At 50.5% G+C, this 13870-nt stretch overlaps 1 long non-coding RNA gene across 1 annotated transcript; it reads left to right on the top strand.

The window, feature by feature from the left end:
* The first annotated feature begins 340 nt into the window (after positions 1-340).
* On the top strand, positions 341-11433 carry LOC144152854 (uncharacterized). The gene is made up of 3 exons (XR_013319242.1): positions 341-614; positions 6234-6353; positions 8054-11433. It is a non-coding gene; the product is annotated as an uncharacterized LOC144152854 (long non-coding RNA).
* The last annotated feature ends 2437 nt before the right edge of the window (positions 11434-13870 follow it).

The raw sequence follows: 13870 nt of genomic DNA, 5'->3' as shown, positions 1-13870 counted from the left end.
TGTTTAAGTGGAAGCAGGCCAAATTTAAGTTTTTCTCAGAAGTGACTAAGTTACTAACATCGTTAGGAGAGATTGCCATCACCGAGAGCACCCGGCATCGAAGGCGTTACCACTTTTTACGTGATCCGGTCAACGTCCTGGGCATTTCGAATGTGTAGGATAGGCGCCGATTCATCTTTCCTTGCCATAATCCATTCCAGAGTTTGTGGTAGTCTTGATGCGCCGTTTCGTTGCTATAGACCGTATTCATTCAAAAGTTTAGCGGGCGATTTTCTTCGCTTGGCCACACTGAAAGCCGCCATGTCTGTGGCCACTGTGCTAGCGCATGCGCTGTGCGCCCACATCTCGAGAAAAAAAAAAAAAAAACACCGGTGTCCCGTTTGTCGTCTGCCGCGTTTCAATCCAATTATCGGTAGTGGCGTCAAGAGATATATTATTGATCGCATTCACATTACGTGGTGGCGCTCTACCTGCCATCGATAACTTCGCATCACCGGAGGATGAAACCGCGGCAGCGAACGGCCGGAACGGCGCGCAAAAGTCCGACACTGCAGTTGGCTGCCGCCGTGGATGCCGACGCAAGTGCACCCGCACCGTATCCACGACTTTGTCTGGTAAGGTCCCTCTAATACATGGTTGATTACAAAAACCGAATAATTTCTTTGGAGAGCTGTTTCACGCGTACGCCGATTTAGCGATGGTAGCGAATGCGAGGCCGCTTTCCGAGCCGTGCTGTAACCCGAGCGCTGACGGATCGCAAGCGCCCTTTGAACAAATCCCTCGAGTTTGGCTTCCGTACGGCAACATTTTCTGCATATGCCTGCGGGCGATCGCTTTTCCGCGAGCATACGCGTGACTTATCGCGACGCAGTCGCACGCATACGTGGGCTCTAACGTTTTTACCGCTCTACCTACTCGTGCACGCCCCCGTGTGCCAACGTGTTTTCAGATAAATTGGAATGAAAACTTAGGCAGGCAGCAATGCGCCACCATCAGCTTCGCAGTCACCAGTCGCGGTCGCACGCTGGATGCCTTGTCGGTTGTTCGTACGAGGGATAAAAAACAGGCGCGCTCTTGTTTTTTTATTTAAATCGCGGCAATCACTTACACTGACAATCACTGACATCACTGAGATTTTCTTCAGACTCCAATTCCAGAGAAAATCTGCTGTTGCAGTGACCAACCCGTTCCGCTGGTGCCGTGTAGATTCAATGCGCAAGTCTTGACGCAGAAAAATTACTAGGGCCCAGATTTCGGAAGTGTAGTGGACGCGCATTTCACGGCGCGCTGAAGGTGCGTTTCTCACGCTCGCTCGGGCGGCGGTTCGCGTTACCGGACCCGCCGGATGTGCGACGCGTGAGCTATCGTGTTCCACGCCTGCGCCGCCGCGCCATCGGGGACCGGGGGCACCGGGGGAGTTTATTTCTCTTCGCTTAATAAGGCACTTGAGTTCCAGCAACCGGTCGGTGTGGTCGCTTTCATCGTCGCTCGTCAGCCGACGAGACGTGGTGTCAGAAGTGGTATAAAGTTAGCGATACATCGATCAATTATTAATAGCAATCAGTCTAAGGTGCGTAGCCTGCAAAACACGCTATGGCGGATGGAGATCCTTCTATCCAGTTCAGCGGCACTGGGCTTCAACCGCCACCGAAATTCGATTTTGGGAACCCAAGCTCTTGGAAAGAATGGGTCTACCAGTTCGACGACTATTGCTATGCATCTGGGCTCTACCAAGCGCCGGGAGAAGTACAGGTCAGAACGCTTCTTTACGACATGGGCTCCCAAGACGCCTGTTGCGTTCTCGACACTCTAGCATTGTCCAGTGAAGACTGGAGCTCGCTAGAAGAAGTTCACCGATCACTTCATCCACCCGGTCAACGAGGTCTACGAAAGTGTCCGCTTCCACTGTCGAACCCAGGGCGAAGGCGAGACCGTAGACGAGTTCTACACTGCGCTGCGTACACTTGTCAAAAAGTGCAACTACGCCTCAGCGGAAGTGGAAGAACGACTCGTTCGAGACAGGTTCGTCGTGGGTCTCCGGGACTCTAACCTTGTGGACAAACTGTGCCGAACACAAAAGCTTACCCTTGAAGAAGCAAGACTCGCATCAACGAAGATGCTGTGAAAGCCCGTGCAGCAGTGTTCCAAAAAGAGCCGAATCCTGCTCACGTTGTGGCCGAGGCCAAAGTTCAAAAGCGCTTCCAAAAGCCACGACATGGCTCGGATTCTCAAGGGAGCTCCGGCAAGCGTGTTACGAAGTCCAACACAAGCGACGCTACCACGAGCTGCAGATACTGTGGTCGACCAACGCATCCTCGAGCAGATTGCCCAGCTAGGCAAGCCAAATGCAAAGGGTGTAATCGGATTGGACACTTCGAAGCAGTTTGCGAAAAGAAAAGCAAGAAGAACATGGGAGCTCTCACACTGCACTCCGTAGCAGCCATCACCAGAGCTAAGTTCGTAAAAGTGGCCGTCAATGGACTACGCTAACTTCAAGGTTGACTCGGGTGCGGAGGTGACAGTGGTACCGGACTCGTTTCCAGGCATACCGAAACAGCTGCAAAAGCCAGAAGGTGAGCTTACGGGCCCAGGAAATTACTCCCTCACCGTTCTCGGAACATTCCAAGCGAAACTGAGCTGGAAAGGCAGGTCTACAGCGCAAACAGTGTATGTTGTGCCTTCGCAAGACCCGCCGCTTCTTGGATTCCCTACGATACAGGCTCTCGGAGTTATACGGTTCGTGGACAGTGGACAATGGCTTGGGCGAGCTGCAAGACGAATACGTGATACGTCTCCAACCAGGCGCCAAACCGTTCTCACTCAGCGTGCCGAGAAGAGTACCAATTCCGCTTCACAAACCAGTTCGAGAGGAGCTCACCAAGCTCGAATCCCAGGGAGTCGTCCAACGGGTGGACCGTCCCACACCATGGTGTTCCGGTATGGTGGCTGTTCCAAAAGCAGGAGGAGGCTACCGAATATGCGTTGACCTCACCCGACTCAACGAAGTCGTGCTTCGGGAGCGTCACGTACTACCCTCAGTCGAGAACATCCTGGGACGCCTCGGATCAGCAAAGGTATTCTCTAAGCTCGATGCTACCGCTAGCTTTCACCAGGTGAAGCTTTCAGAAGAAAGTCAAGAACTCACTACGTTCATAACACCAATGGGAAGATTCTGTTTCCAAAGGCTACCTTTTGGAATCTGCTCAGTGCCAGAATATTTGGAGCGACAGATGAGCAGAATTCTGGAAGGCCTCAAAGGAGTTGTGAGCATGATTGACGACATTCTTGTCTTCGGAGCACCGCAGCAAGAGCATGACCAACGTCTCAAGCAGGTGTTATAGCGCTTGGAAGAAGCGGGAATCAAGCTGAACCGCAAGAAATGCACGTTCTCTGCAAACCAAGTCAAGTTTCTTGTAGTCGTGGTTAGCGCACAAGGAATCAGTCCCGATCCAGAAAAGGTCGAGGCCTTGGCCAAGCTACCAACCCCATCGGATGTCAGCGGTGTCCGAAGACTGCTGGGAATGGTGAACCATGTGGGCCGCTTCATTCCTCATCTTTCCGACATCACAGCACCGATCAGGGCATTGCTTCAAAAGAGAAACTCATGGCTTTGGGGACCGTGCCAGCAAGCTGCTTTCGACAAGCTCAAAAGCTTGCTCAGTTCAGAGGTCTGCATGGCTAAATATGACCCATCGTACCCCACGGTTGTGTCAGCTGACGCAAGCTCATACGGTCTCGGAGCCGTATTGCTTCAAGATCAACCATCGGGAGAACGACGAGCAGTTGCTTGCGCCTCACGATCCCTAACAGACACTGAAAGCCGCTACAGTCAAACAGAAAAAGAAGCTTTGGCTGTGACGTGGGCTGTCAAGAGGTTCGACCAGTTTCTGAGGGGCATCGCATTTCAAGTCGAAACGGATCATCGTCCTTTAGTCACGCTCCTGGGATCAGCAGAACTCGACATGATTCCGCCCAGAATCCAGCGCTTGCGAATCCGTCTTATGCGCTATCAGTTCACTGTTCTCTATGTCCCTGGCAAGCTGATTGCCACGGCAGACACGCTGTCAAGGGCTCCTATTCAGGGACACGATCCTGAGCGAAGTCAATGGCAGACAGACTCCATCGAGTTATTCATCGGGGAAGTCGTTACAGCAGCTGCCAACCTCATGTCCTCCCGCATGGATGCCTTACGCAAGCACCAAGTGGAAGACGGCATCTGTTCTGGGCTACTCCGCTTCTGTGAGAAAGGATGGCCAGAAAACGTCTCAAAGGTTCCAGTTCATCTAAGGGAGTACTGGAACGAAAGAGGCAACATCACAGTGTGCGATGGCTTCTTGCTCAAAGATCGCCGCATCATTATTCCAAGCCTGATGCTCCGTGAGGTACTTCAGCAAATCCACGAAGGCCACCAGGGCATTGGACGGTGCAAGGCAAGGGCAAGGGACGCAGTATGGTGGCCTACCCTTAACAGCGAAATTGAGCAGCTCGTAACATCGTGTGAGAAATGCGCTCAGACGAGAGTTCAGCGTTCGGAGCCACTAATCGCAACACCGACTCCAAATCGGCCATGGCAGCGTGTAGGCGCCGACTTGTTTGAACTTGACGGAACTCACTACATAATCGTGGTGGACTACTACTCTCGTTTTCCGGAAGTAATCAGCTTGTCGTCGACCACCTCCACAGCTGTCATTGCGGCTGTCAAGAGCACGTTCGCGCGACATGGAATACCTGATGTGTTCGTGTCCGACAACGGCCCGCAATTTTCGTCACGGGTGTTCGCCGAGTTCGCGCAGACCTACGGATTTCATCACATCACGAGCAGCCCGGGCTACCCACAGTCAAACGGCGAGGCAGAACACATGGTGCGGACCATGAAGGATCTTTTCACAAAATCCAAGGACCCACACATGTCGCTTCTGGTGTACCGCGACACGCCAGGAGCAAGCAAATACAACCCGTCGCAGCTCCTAATGGGCCGACGCTTGCAAACGACAGTGCCGAAGATGCCAGACACCCTGCAACCGGAGTGGCCACCACACGACGAAGTTGCAGCTAAGGATAAAGCTAACCGAACAAAACAAAGTCAAGACTTCAACCGTCGTCACGCCGCCCACCAACTCCGCCCACTCGCTGACGGGGAGGATGTGTGGGTGCAGGATATGTCATGCGCAGCAAAGGTGCTCAGCCCAGCAAGAAGACCACGCTCATATGTGGTGGAAACACCGACAGGCATCATTCAGCGCAACCGTCGGCATTTGGTGCCGTTCAACGGTGCAGGCATGCCTGATGGCCTTGCGTCTGACAGTTATTCAAGCACAGACGAAACACCAGCACAGAGTGACGGTCGAAAGCTCCGCGGATCAAACCCGCCGGATGTGTGACGCGTGAGCTATCGTGTTCCACGCCTGCGCCGCCGCGCCATAGGGGACCTGGGGGGGTTTATTTCTCTTCGCTTAATAAAGGCACTTGAGTTCCAGCAACCGGTCGGTGTGGTCGCTTTCATCGTCACTCGTCGGCCGACGAGACAGGAAGTACCCTAATTTGAGGAATGAAAAAAAAATTGGGCGTTTTAATTAGTGAACAAAGCGGAGTAACGCTAGTTGCATCTTTGGCTCGTTCCTTTTAACTGCGCTATTTTTACTGTGCACCTTAAAACACCCGGTTATTCCTCCCTCCCCCTCTGTGCTTTTACTACATAGCTGCATTTATTACATGGAATGGCGAGTTGATTTTTAAGCAATGCCTTGGGCACACATGGTATCTAGCAGGTTATTTTATGCACCATTCTTTTTTTAAGCAACCAACCTTCCCAACCGGCAAGCAGACTATTCATATGCTTGCAGGCTCTGTTTTCACCATCCTTGCCTCTGCACATATGTATATTTGTTAAACGTTGCCTGCATACCTTCTAGTCCAGACTTCATATTCGAAAAGCGGCAACTGGCCACAGTTGCCGCTTTTCTAATGGAGGCGAAAAGCAGAAATGCCCATGTTCGAGATTTTGGCACACGTTAAAACATCCCCAAGTGGTCAAAATTAACCTTAGTCCCTCACTACGGTGTGCCTCATCGCCTGTGTAGTGTCAGTGTGTTAAACCTCATAGTCAAAGTGTTCGTACAAACCTTCTACAAAGCAAGCACAAGCCGTTTTCAACTTTATGTGGTCACTGGTGAACTGACTGTTGTAAAACTGTGCATCGCAGCATGTTCACATGTTACTACTCACTCTTGCAGGTCTGAAGCATGAGATTAACCACTGGCTCTCAACAGCCACTACCCCAGTCCGGCGAAGTCAACAAAAAGCCATCCAGCCACCACTAGGCACACAAGGCTGCAGAAAAAACTTGGCATAGCGTATGCATGTTTCTGGCCTATTTTTGCTTCTCTTAAGAAGGTAAAGTTTATGCAGCCTGTGTTGCTTTTCAGTTTCAGTTGTACAACTTTTTTTTTATGTTGATTATGCATTTTCGTGTTGAAACGTATAAAAATGTGCAGTGCCAAAGGGACACTGCACCTCCAAGGCAAACTTCATTTTAGATTTTTTTTCCTTCACCTCCGTAAATGCTGGCATCATTACAGGAGTACTTGTCGAACGTTTTGATGTGTGGGTGTTTGCGTCTGTCCCGAATGCAAGATGGTGTGCCACGGTCCCTTAAAGGGGCTGGACCTACCCCACTTCTGATAGTGATGAAAAGCATGTCATAGTCTTCACATAAGCCATATGATGGCCAATTCTTTAAATACGTGTGAACATCCACTGCCTGACTACTCTTTACGTCCCAACTTTCAGCCTCTCATCAGTGCTAGTAAACATCCTACGCGAGGCTGACCCCTTTGCTAAGCTGCACAGAAAAAAGGTCAACCCAACAGCTCAGCCATTATCAGCAGCTGACAATCCTTGTGAATCCTCAGGTGCTGTCAAGTGCACAAATAACTCCGCCATGTGCTCACCTTTGTGAGAGAGAAACGAGCCAAGAATGCCCCAGCAACACATCAGTGATGGCCTCCCAGATGGCCGATAGGATTCTCCAGGTACAGCGCGAAGGGGTTTTGAACCCCCTCCCCCAAACATTTTACTATGCTGCACATAAGCAAGTGCTAGCATTCATTTTGGCAAGGCTCCTTCCATTCTCCCATACCTCCATACACCCCCAACCCCTAAAAGTATTTCTGGCTGTACCAACAGTTGATGGACTGTGAAGAATGAGCACCCTGGAAAAAACTAAAGGAGGTGTTTCAGGTGTGCATTTGGAGGTTGTCAGGTGACACACTGTTGAGTCGAGTTGATACGTGCAGCATACCACGGTAGCAATGCACCAAGCATGTGTGATCCTGCATTCAAGGCCAGGGGCGGTATTCTCGAGTTTTGTCCCTTTTGCGTCCCTTTCAAAAGTGTCCCTTTTGGCGAGCCCTGATTGGCTAAAAGCAAACAACCGGATGTGACGTAACGCAAGCGCAACAAACCTACTGCCAACGCCAACTGCTTAACCGGAAGTACGTCACGATGAAAGGGACTCAAAAGGGACGTTTTCAAAAGGGACAGTTACGAGAATACCGCCCCAGTGCACTGCAGGCGTATTAGTAACTGCACTTGCATTGGGTCAAATTAAACTACGCAGCTGTTTAGAAAAACAATGGGGTGTACTCACGGGAGCAAAACTCTAGATTGATGCAAGCAGCAGCTGAAAGGCATTACATGCTGCCACATGAATAAGTGCCTCCTGCCAAGAAGACACTGGCTGTACGGCCTAGTTTAACAGTACGATGTTCATTTCGTGCTTGTTGCTTTGGCTACATGTGGCTTCGGCCTTGTTGAAGCGTTTTAGCGATTAGCGGTCAGTAATGCATTGAACGTTTTTTTCTTGACCTCTGATTGGGAGCTTAAGCACGTGACAGGCTTCATTAAAATCAAGTCCTAGCACTTTGGGATTTACACTCTATGTGCAGATTGTGACTATCCGTGAAGGACGAGGACAATAGAAAGGAGCAGTAAAAAATTCTTTAGGGCCTCATCTGGGGAGAGTGACCATTTGGGCTCCTTTCCTTGGTTGCAGCAAAGCCAAGGGAATGCGAGCTGTGGACCGGCGACCAAGGACAACTCCACCCGGAGCTGGGATTGTGTGCGCTGGACGTTGCGTCGTCGGCTGTCGAGCACTGAGGGCCAAAACCATCGAGGACAGGCGGCCATATCCATGCCAACAGAATCAACCTAAACAACAAGGTGAGCTGGGCAGCTACGGTCTCCCACGGCAAACACACTCAGAGACACATGGTCCCCCAGAGTCAATACACTCACGGCAGACATTCCGATTCATGCTCAGAAATTAAAAAAATCCATCACATGCTTGAGTCCATTATTGTTGGAAAAAAAAAGTTCTAAAAGCAGCCCTAACTGAACTTAAGGGAGTCGACACCACTGTCAACCCCGCCTCTTCCAAAACGTCAGACCAGCATCTCGGGCCATCGTTGACTCCAGCCACAGCAGGTTACCGACCTTGGGGTCCTCAGAAATCGGGTCCGCAGATGCAATGGACAATTCTCCATCTGGCTCTACTCAGTTAAAACACTGGGATAAGAAAATTGGCTTTGGCAAACCCCCCTTGCTTCGGGGTCGGATGATTAGTACGTTACGGAAGGTGTGCTTCAAAATTTTGGAGAACAGATCATGGAAACCCTCGTGCGACATTCAAAGCCATGTTAGTGCAATTTGAGGATAAGATTGGTGCTGAAATCACCGGTCTCAACATTTGCATCACCGGTTCTTTGAGGACGCTGCGTGAAGGGGAATGGGCCCCATAAAATCGACTGCACGTGCGCCTGGCCTCTGTCAGCGGACAGTTCCAAAGTGCTCACCAATCGTCTAAAGGCACATTCCCACTGGTGACTTGGCACATTGCATGACGTCGCAAGTGATGAGCCAGGCATCGCTTTTTCTCGCTTTGCGAGGGAGGACAAGATCGCTCTAGGACTGAATCCCCTCGTTGCGCCTCGGCAATGCAAAACCGGATAGCCAATCATGGCTAAGGAGTCAGCTGACGTAGCTGCAAAGGAAAGATTTGTTTACATCCAGCAATGCAAACAATGGTGAGCCGCTGCTGCCGCACAGGGCTGACTGTGCCTGTCGGGTCAGGGGTCAGGCCGGCAAGGAATTTTTCATGCGCTTCAGTTCTTTGGTCAGTGACTTCAGGGTATGTGTGTACTAATCAACAAACAGTGTAGAACTCATCAGTGTGGAAAGTCTTTTCAAATGGCAAACACGGTGTAGAACTTGGAGCGTTCGGAGGCGTCAAAACTTCTGCGTCTGTGAAAAGAAGTGAAATTTGCCTGCCGGGATGCGAGTATTGTTGCATCGAATTAATTACTAAATGCAAAACATGGCTGACCGGCACGTTTCTCCTAAACGTATGGAGCCCTTCTCGCAACACCTCCAAATTGACCAAGCTTTTTTAGAAAACTCTTGAAATTTTCCATTTCGACACATTACTCACTGTCGGTGATTTTAATGCACATCACACTAAGTGGGAATTGCAAGCATGACACCATTAAAAAGCAAAAACCTTTGGCTTGATGCCCAACAAGAAGGCCTCACCCTTACCACTGACCATACGCATCCCACTTGCACCGGAAGTAGTGTGAGCAGTGATGAGCAGCAGTGTGAGCAGCCTTGCCTCACTTTTACAGAACACACGTAAAGGAAGACCACTTTACGCAACACATAAGAGAATCTCGGCAGCGACCACCCGGCAACATCAAACGAAGGTCTGGTAGGCCCGCTTATCCTCATTTACTGAGATGCATTTCAAGGGCTCTGAGTGGTGCAGCGGGATTCCTCACACTCGGTGATTGGTCCACATATCTGAGAAATAACTAACATCAAGGCAAAGGCGGATCAACTGGGCCGAGATGCTGAGCAGGCAACTAATTATACATTTGAAGCAGGGAACCAATGCCAGGTTGACCTGCAGCTTCCCCACATGTGGGAGGCCAAGAGTGGTTTGCAACAGCAGCTCCGCAAGAACAAAGTCAGTTGCAACGTGTTTTGTCGCCTGGATTGGCTTGACCAACACATTGAAGAATACTCAGTTATTGCGACAAAATTGGCATGCAGCTTGCGATTGCACCGTGAGAAGCAACTACCCAAGACATGAAACGTCGTCTGATGCTTAATCGATCTCGGTAAGAGCCAAGCCATACATTGATGCAACCTAATGGGAAATTCCATTGAGAGAACAGGAGCAGTGGCATCGTGCAGTGAGGAGTAGGTGACAGAACACTTGGGGGCACGCGGGAGCAGGGCCACTGCACCTGACATGAGTGCGGCACGCACCCGGAGAGCAGGTGGGAGAGCAAAAAACGACGAGGGGAAAACACGGTTTCGACCGGCTGTATGGGCATACATGATAGCATTTATCAGGTTAAATAAGGGCGATCCGGCTACATTACTTGCAGTACCAGCAATATGAGGTCTGTCTGCAAGATTGGCGAGTGAGGAACAGGTGGTATCACTACGAGGGCGTCTCAAATACGACAAAAACCAGTAACAGAGGCTATTTTGCTCATATGCAGCATCTCTCGGGGTGAAGTAGAGGTTAAACTGCCGGGTACTTGTTCTTGTAGTCGTTTGTGCGAATCTCCCCGGTGCCGTTTTTTTTTTCTCTCTCTCTCTCTCTCTCTCTCTCTCTCTCTCTCTTCAGCCTTTAGCGTTTTTGAGAACTGAGAACGAATATTTCAGTAGAAGAAACACCCCTGCCCCACGCAGAATCGTTAAATGATGTACAACCAAAGTGGGAAGCTCCTTCACTGGGTCTGTTTACTGAACAGCACCGTTGATTCTGGGCATGGAGTTCAGTGAGAGTAAAGCCCCTCCTATGGGCAGGGCCGTGGCGGAGGGGCTTTAATTTAGAGCAGCCCAGCGGCAGCGCGGCGGCGCGCTCATGTCGTCGCTCCATGTACCGTAATTACCCGATTCTAACGCGCCCCCTTTTTCCGGAAAAATAGGCCGAAAAATCACATGCGCGTTAGCATCGGATTCGAAACTGAAACCGAAACAGCGGAAATTTCGTCCCACCCATCGCCATCACCATGTCAAGATGGCGCTAAAGCTTTTAGCAACGATTTTTCGGACGCAGGAAACATATGCGCCTAGACTTTTCTATCGGCGTTCACACAAATCGTCAAATTGTTCCACTTGCGCGCTTGATAACAGCAATGGCAGCAGCGGCTCTCACGTGTTCAAAACGAGCGGTCGGCTGAAGCGTGCGGCTCTGGAGAAGCTCGCGGGATGGGCGTGCGAGGCGTGGGCCACGATCCCATCGACCATGGTTGAATGTTCGTTCAGAAGTGTGGCATCGCGAAGGCTCTTGGCGGCACCGAGGACGAGATGTTCTGGTCAGCGGAAAGCGACGAGGAGTGAGATGAGCGAAATTACTTTGGGGAATAAATCGCCCATTTCTCCCGCATTCGTTTGTCTGAGTTATAAAGTTCCGTGCGCGTTACAAACGGAGGTGCAAGTTTTTTTGTTTTTTTGTCAGAAAAATCGGGTGCGCGTTAGAATCGGGGGCGCGTTAGAATTGGATAAGTACGGTAGCTCAGAGATTTCCCGCCGCGCGAACTTTGTCGTGAAAGTTCGCTCCACGTATTCCAGCCTTTAGGCATCCCAGCAATCTCTGCGGAAAAGCATGTGTGAGCAAAGCCGGGCAAACACGTGTGGCGGTGTGAAGCATTCGCATGCTCGTAGGGCTCGCTGCCCATTCCACAAAGTTGCAAATGCACGATGGATACTGCCGCGCTCCCCGATACAAGGGAGCAAAACACACACACACACACACACACACACACAAAGGGGAGGATATGACGTTAAAGGTCATGTGACTTCCTTCGTATCGTACTGTGCTCACTCCGACTTTTCAAGCGGGAGCAGATCGAACTGCTCCCAACTGCTCTCAGAGCACCGAAAGTGGTCTCGCACTACCACTGGATGACAGTGCTCCTACTTCTGTTCGACCACTGAAACACGCCTGCTCAGGAGAGAGCACTTTCAGAGTGCTTTTGAGTGCTCCTGCTCTCCCAATGGAATTCGCCAAAGTGTCATTCCCTATCAGTTTGGTAGCACGGACAAAGAACTACTGAAGGTTATTCAGGATCTTCATATTGCAAGCTGTGCTGCCAAGGTACTGCCCCCCTACTCGAGCCGGAATAATGCCCTCCTCAACATTACTTCGGGCAAGGTACGCGGCTGCCATTACGGCCCTTTGCACAAAACAAAATGTGCTTTTAGGCAAAACGACATCAGGAACAAATGCTTGTAATCTAGGTTATGACTTTTTGGAAGCCCTCACTCATTAGCTCAATATGTGTTGGGATAGAGGCCACATTCCGAAACAGTGGAAAAGAGCCAAAAATATTTGAATCCCTAAACCTGAAAAAAAGCTTACGATTGAAATTCTCCAGCCATTATCTCTCATTCCATGCATGGGAAAGGTTCTTGAACATGGAGGAAAACTCTTTTTCTGCATACCATGATCAGTTTCAGACGTACACTTTCTACAAAGGTTAAGGCAGCATGAGCTTTAGCTAACAGCCAAACAAGGAGTCGCATTTTAAGCACATTGGACATTAACCTTCCTTGCAGCACGACTTTACAAGTAGCTATTCCAACAACGCGGAGATTGCATCCTCATTCCCCCTCTTCTCGTGAAACGCACCCCAATTACAACGACGAGCGACGATAGGCCAGGGCGCAAGCTCTGCGCAAACGCTAAGCTAAATGTGAGGACGTGGTTTACAGGGACGCAGCCAACTATTTTCGTCTCGACGTAATATTAGTTGCTGTAGTCAATAACCAGGGAAACTCCATTGCCTCTGGCCCGCTTCATACCCCAGTGGTGTATGAAGCAGCAGCCATTGCACTGGCAATGGTGGCCTTCACAAAAATCAGAACAGTAAAAAAATTCAGGGAAGCTTGCGCTCACGTGCAAGACTTGATCATTGACGGACACAAAGTTGAGTTTTATTGTCGTGGTGCCGTGGTTGACGTCGGCGGGATGGCATTTCATTACCTTACGTTGAGCAACGCCAGAGTGAGCTCGTCGTTTTGGTCGACATTTTCTTGTGCCGCCCTGTAAGCATGACTTATCGTCTCTAGCAGATGCTTTGCACGCCGAGCCTGTCGAAGCACACCGGCCTCTTCCTTTCCTCGGCCATGCCAACTATCTGTGGCCTATCCACTATCCGCGACAAACTATGCACACGTATCAAGGCACGCGAGCATGAATGGTGTGCATTTTCGTAGTATTTTAAAAGCTGCGGACACCATACAGAAATGATTTGCTGAACAGCATCGCTGGTAATTAAAACCTCCAAGTCTGCAATCCTAAATTTCTCCCGAGGGCAGATCTCCGAAGAGGTGTCCGTACCTCTAACTTTTGGCTTCGACCCCGGAAAATGAACCGGCGAGTTACATCTAATCTGGACCGCTGCCCTCTTTGGCATGGCCAGGAGTGAATCCACACACAACACCGCTTGCGGCTTCACCGACCTATCGCACGTCAATCTGGACGGTGGCTTCATCTCACTGTCGGGCAGGAACAGAGTAGTGTCCTACACGGATATCCCCAACCACTGTTGGCTGACCTGAGCCTGTATCCCTCCCAGGAATCTGTGGTTTGGAGACACCTCCAGACAAATTCGTGTCGGAGCTTAATTGTCTACAGCTACTGTTACCCAGGACAGGTAACAGTAGCTGTCCCCCCACCCCCCCTGCAGAGTGCCACAGGTGCCAGGAAGGAGCAGGCCTAGCACACACGCTATGTCAGCGTCCTCACACAGCCACACCAAGTTGCAGTGTTAGTAGCAGTGGGAGACCGTACTGC

Source organism: Haemaphysalis longicornis, unplaced genomic scaffold (genome assembly GCF_048455015.1).
Source record: "Haemaphysalis longicornis isolate Haplotype H1 unplaced genomic scaffold, Haemaphysalis longicornis Haplotype H1 scaffold_9, whole genome shotgun sequence".
Lineage (NCBI taxonomy): Eukaryota > Metazoa > Arthropoda > Arachnida > Ixodida > Ixodidae > Haemaphysalis > Haemaphysalis longicornis.
The sequence above is the reverse complement of the archived record's forward strand: the minus strand, read 5'-3'. Positions and strand labels throughout refer to the sequence as shown.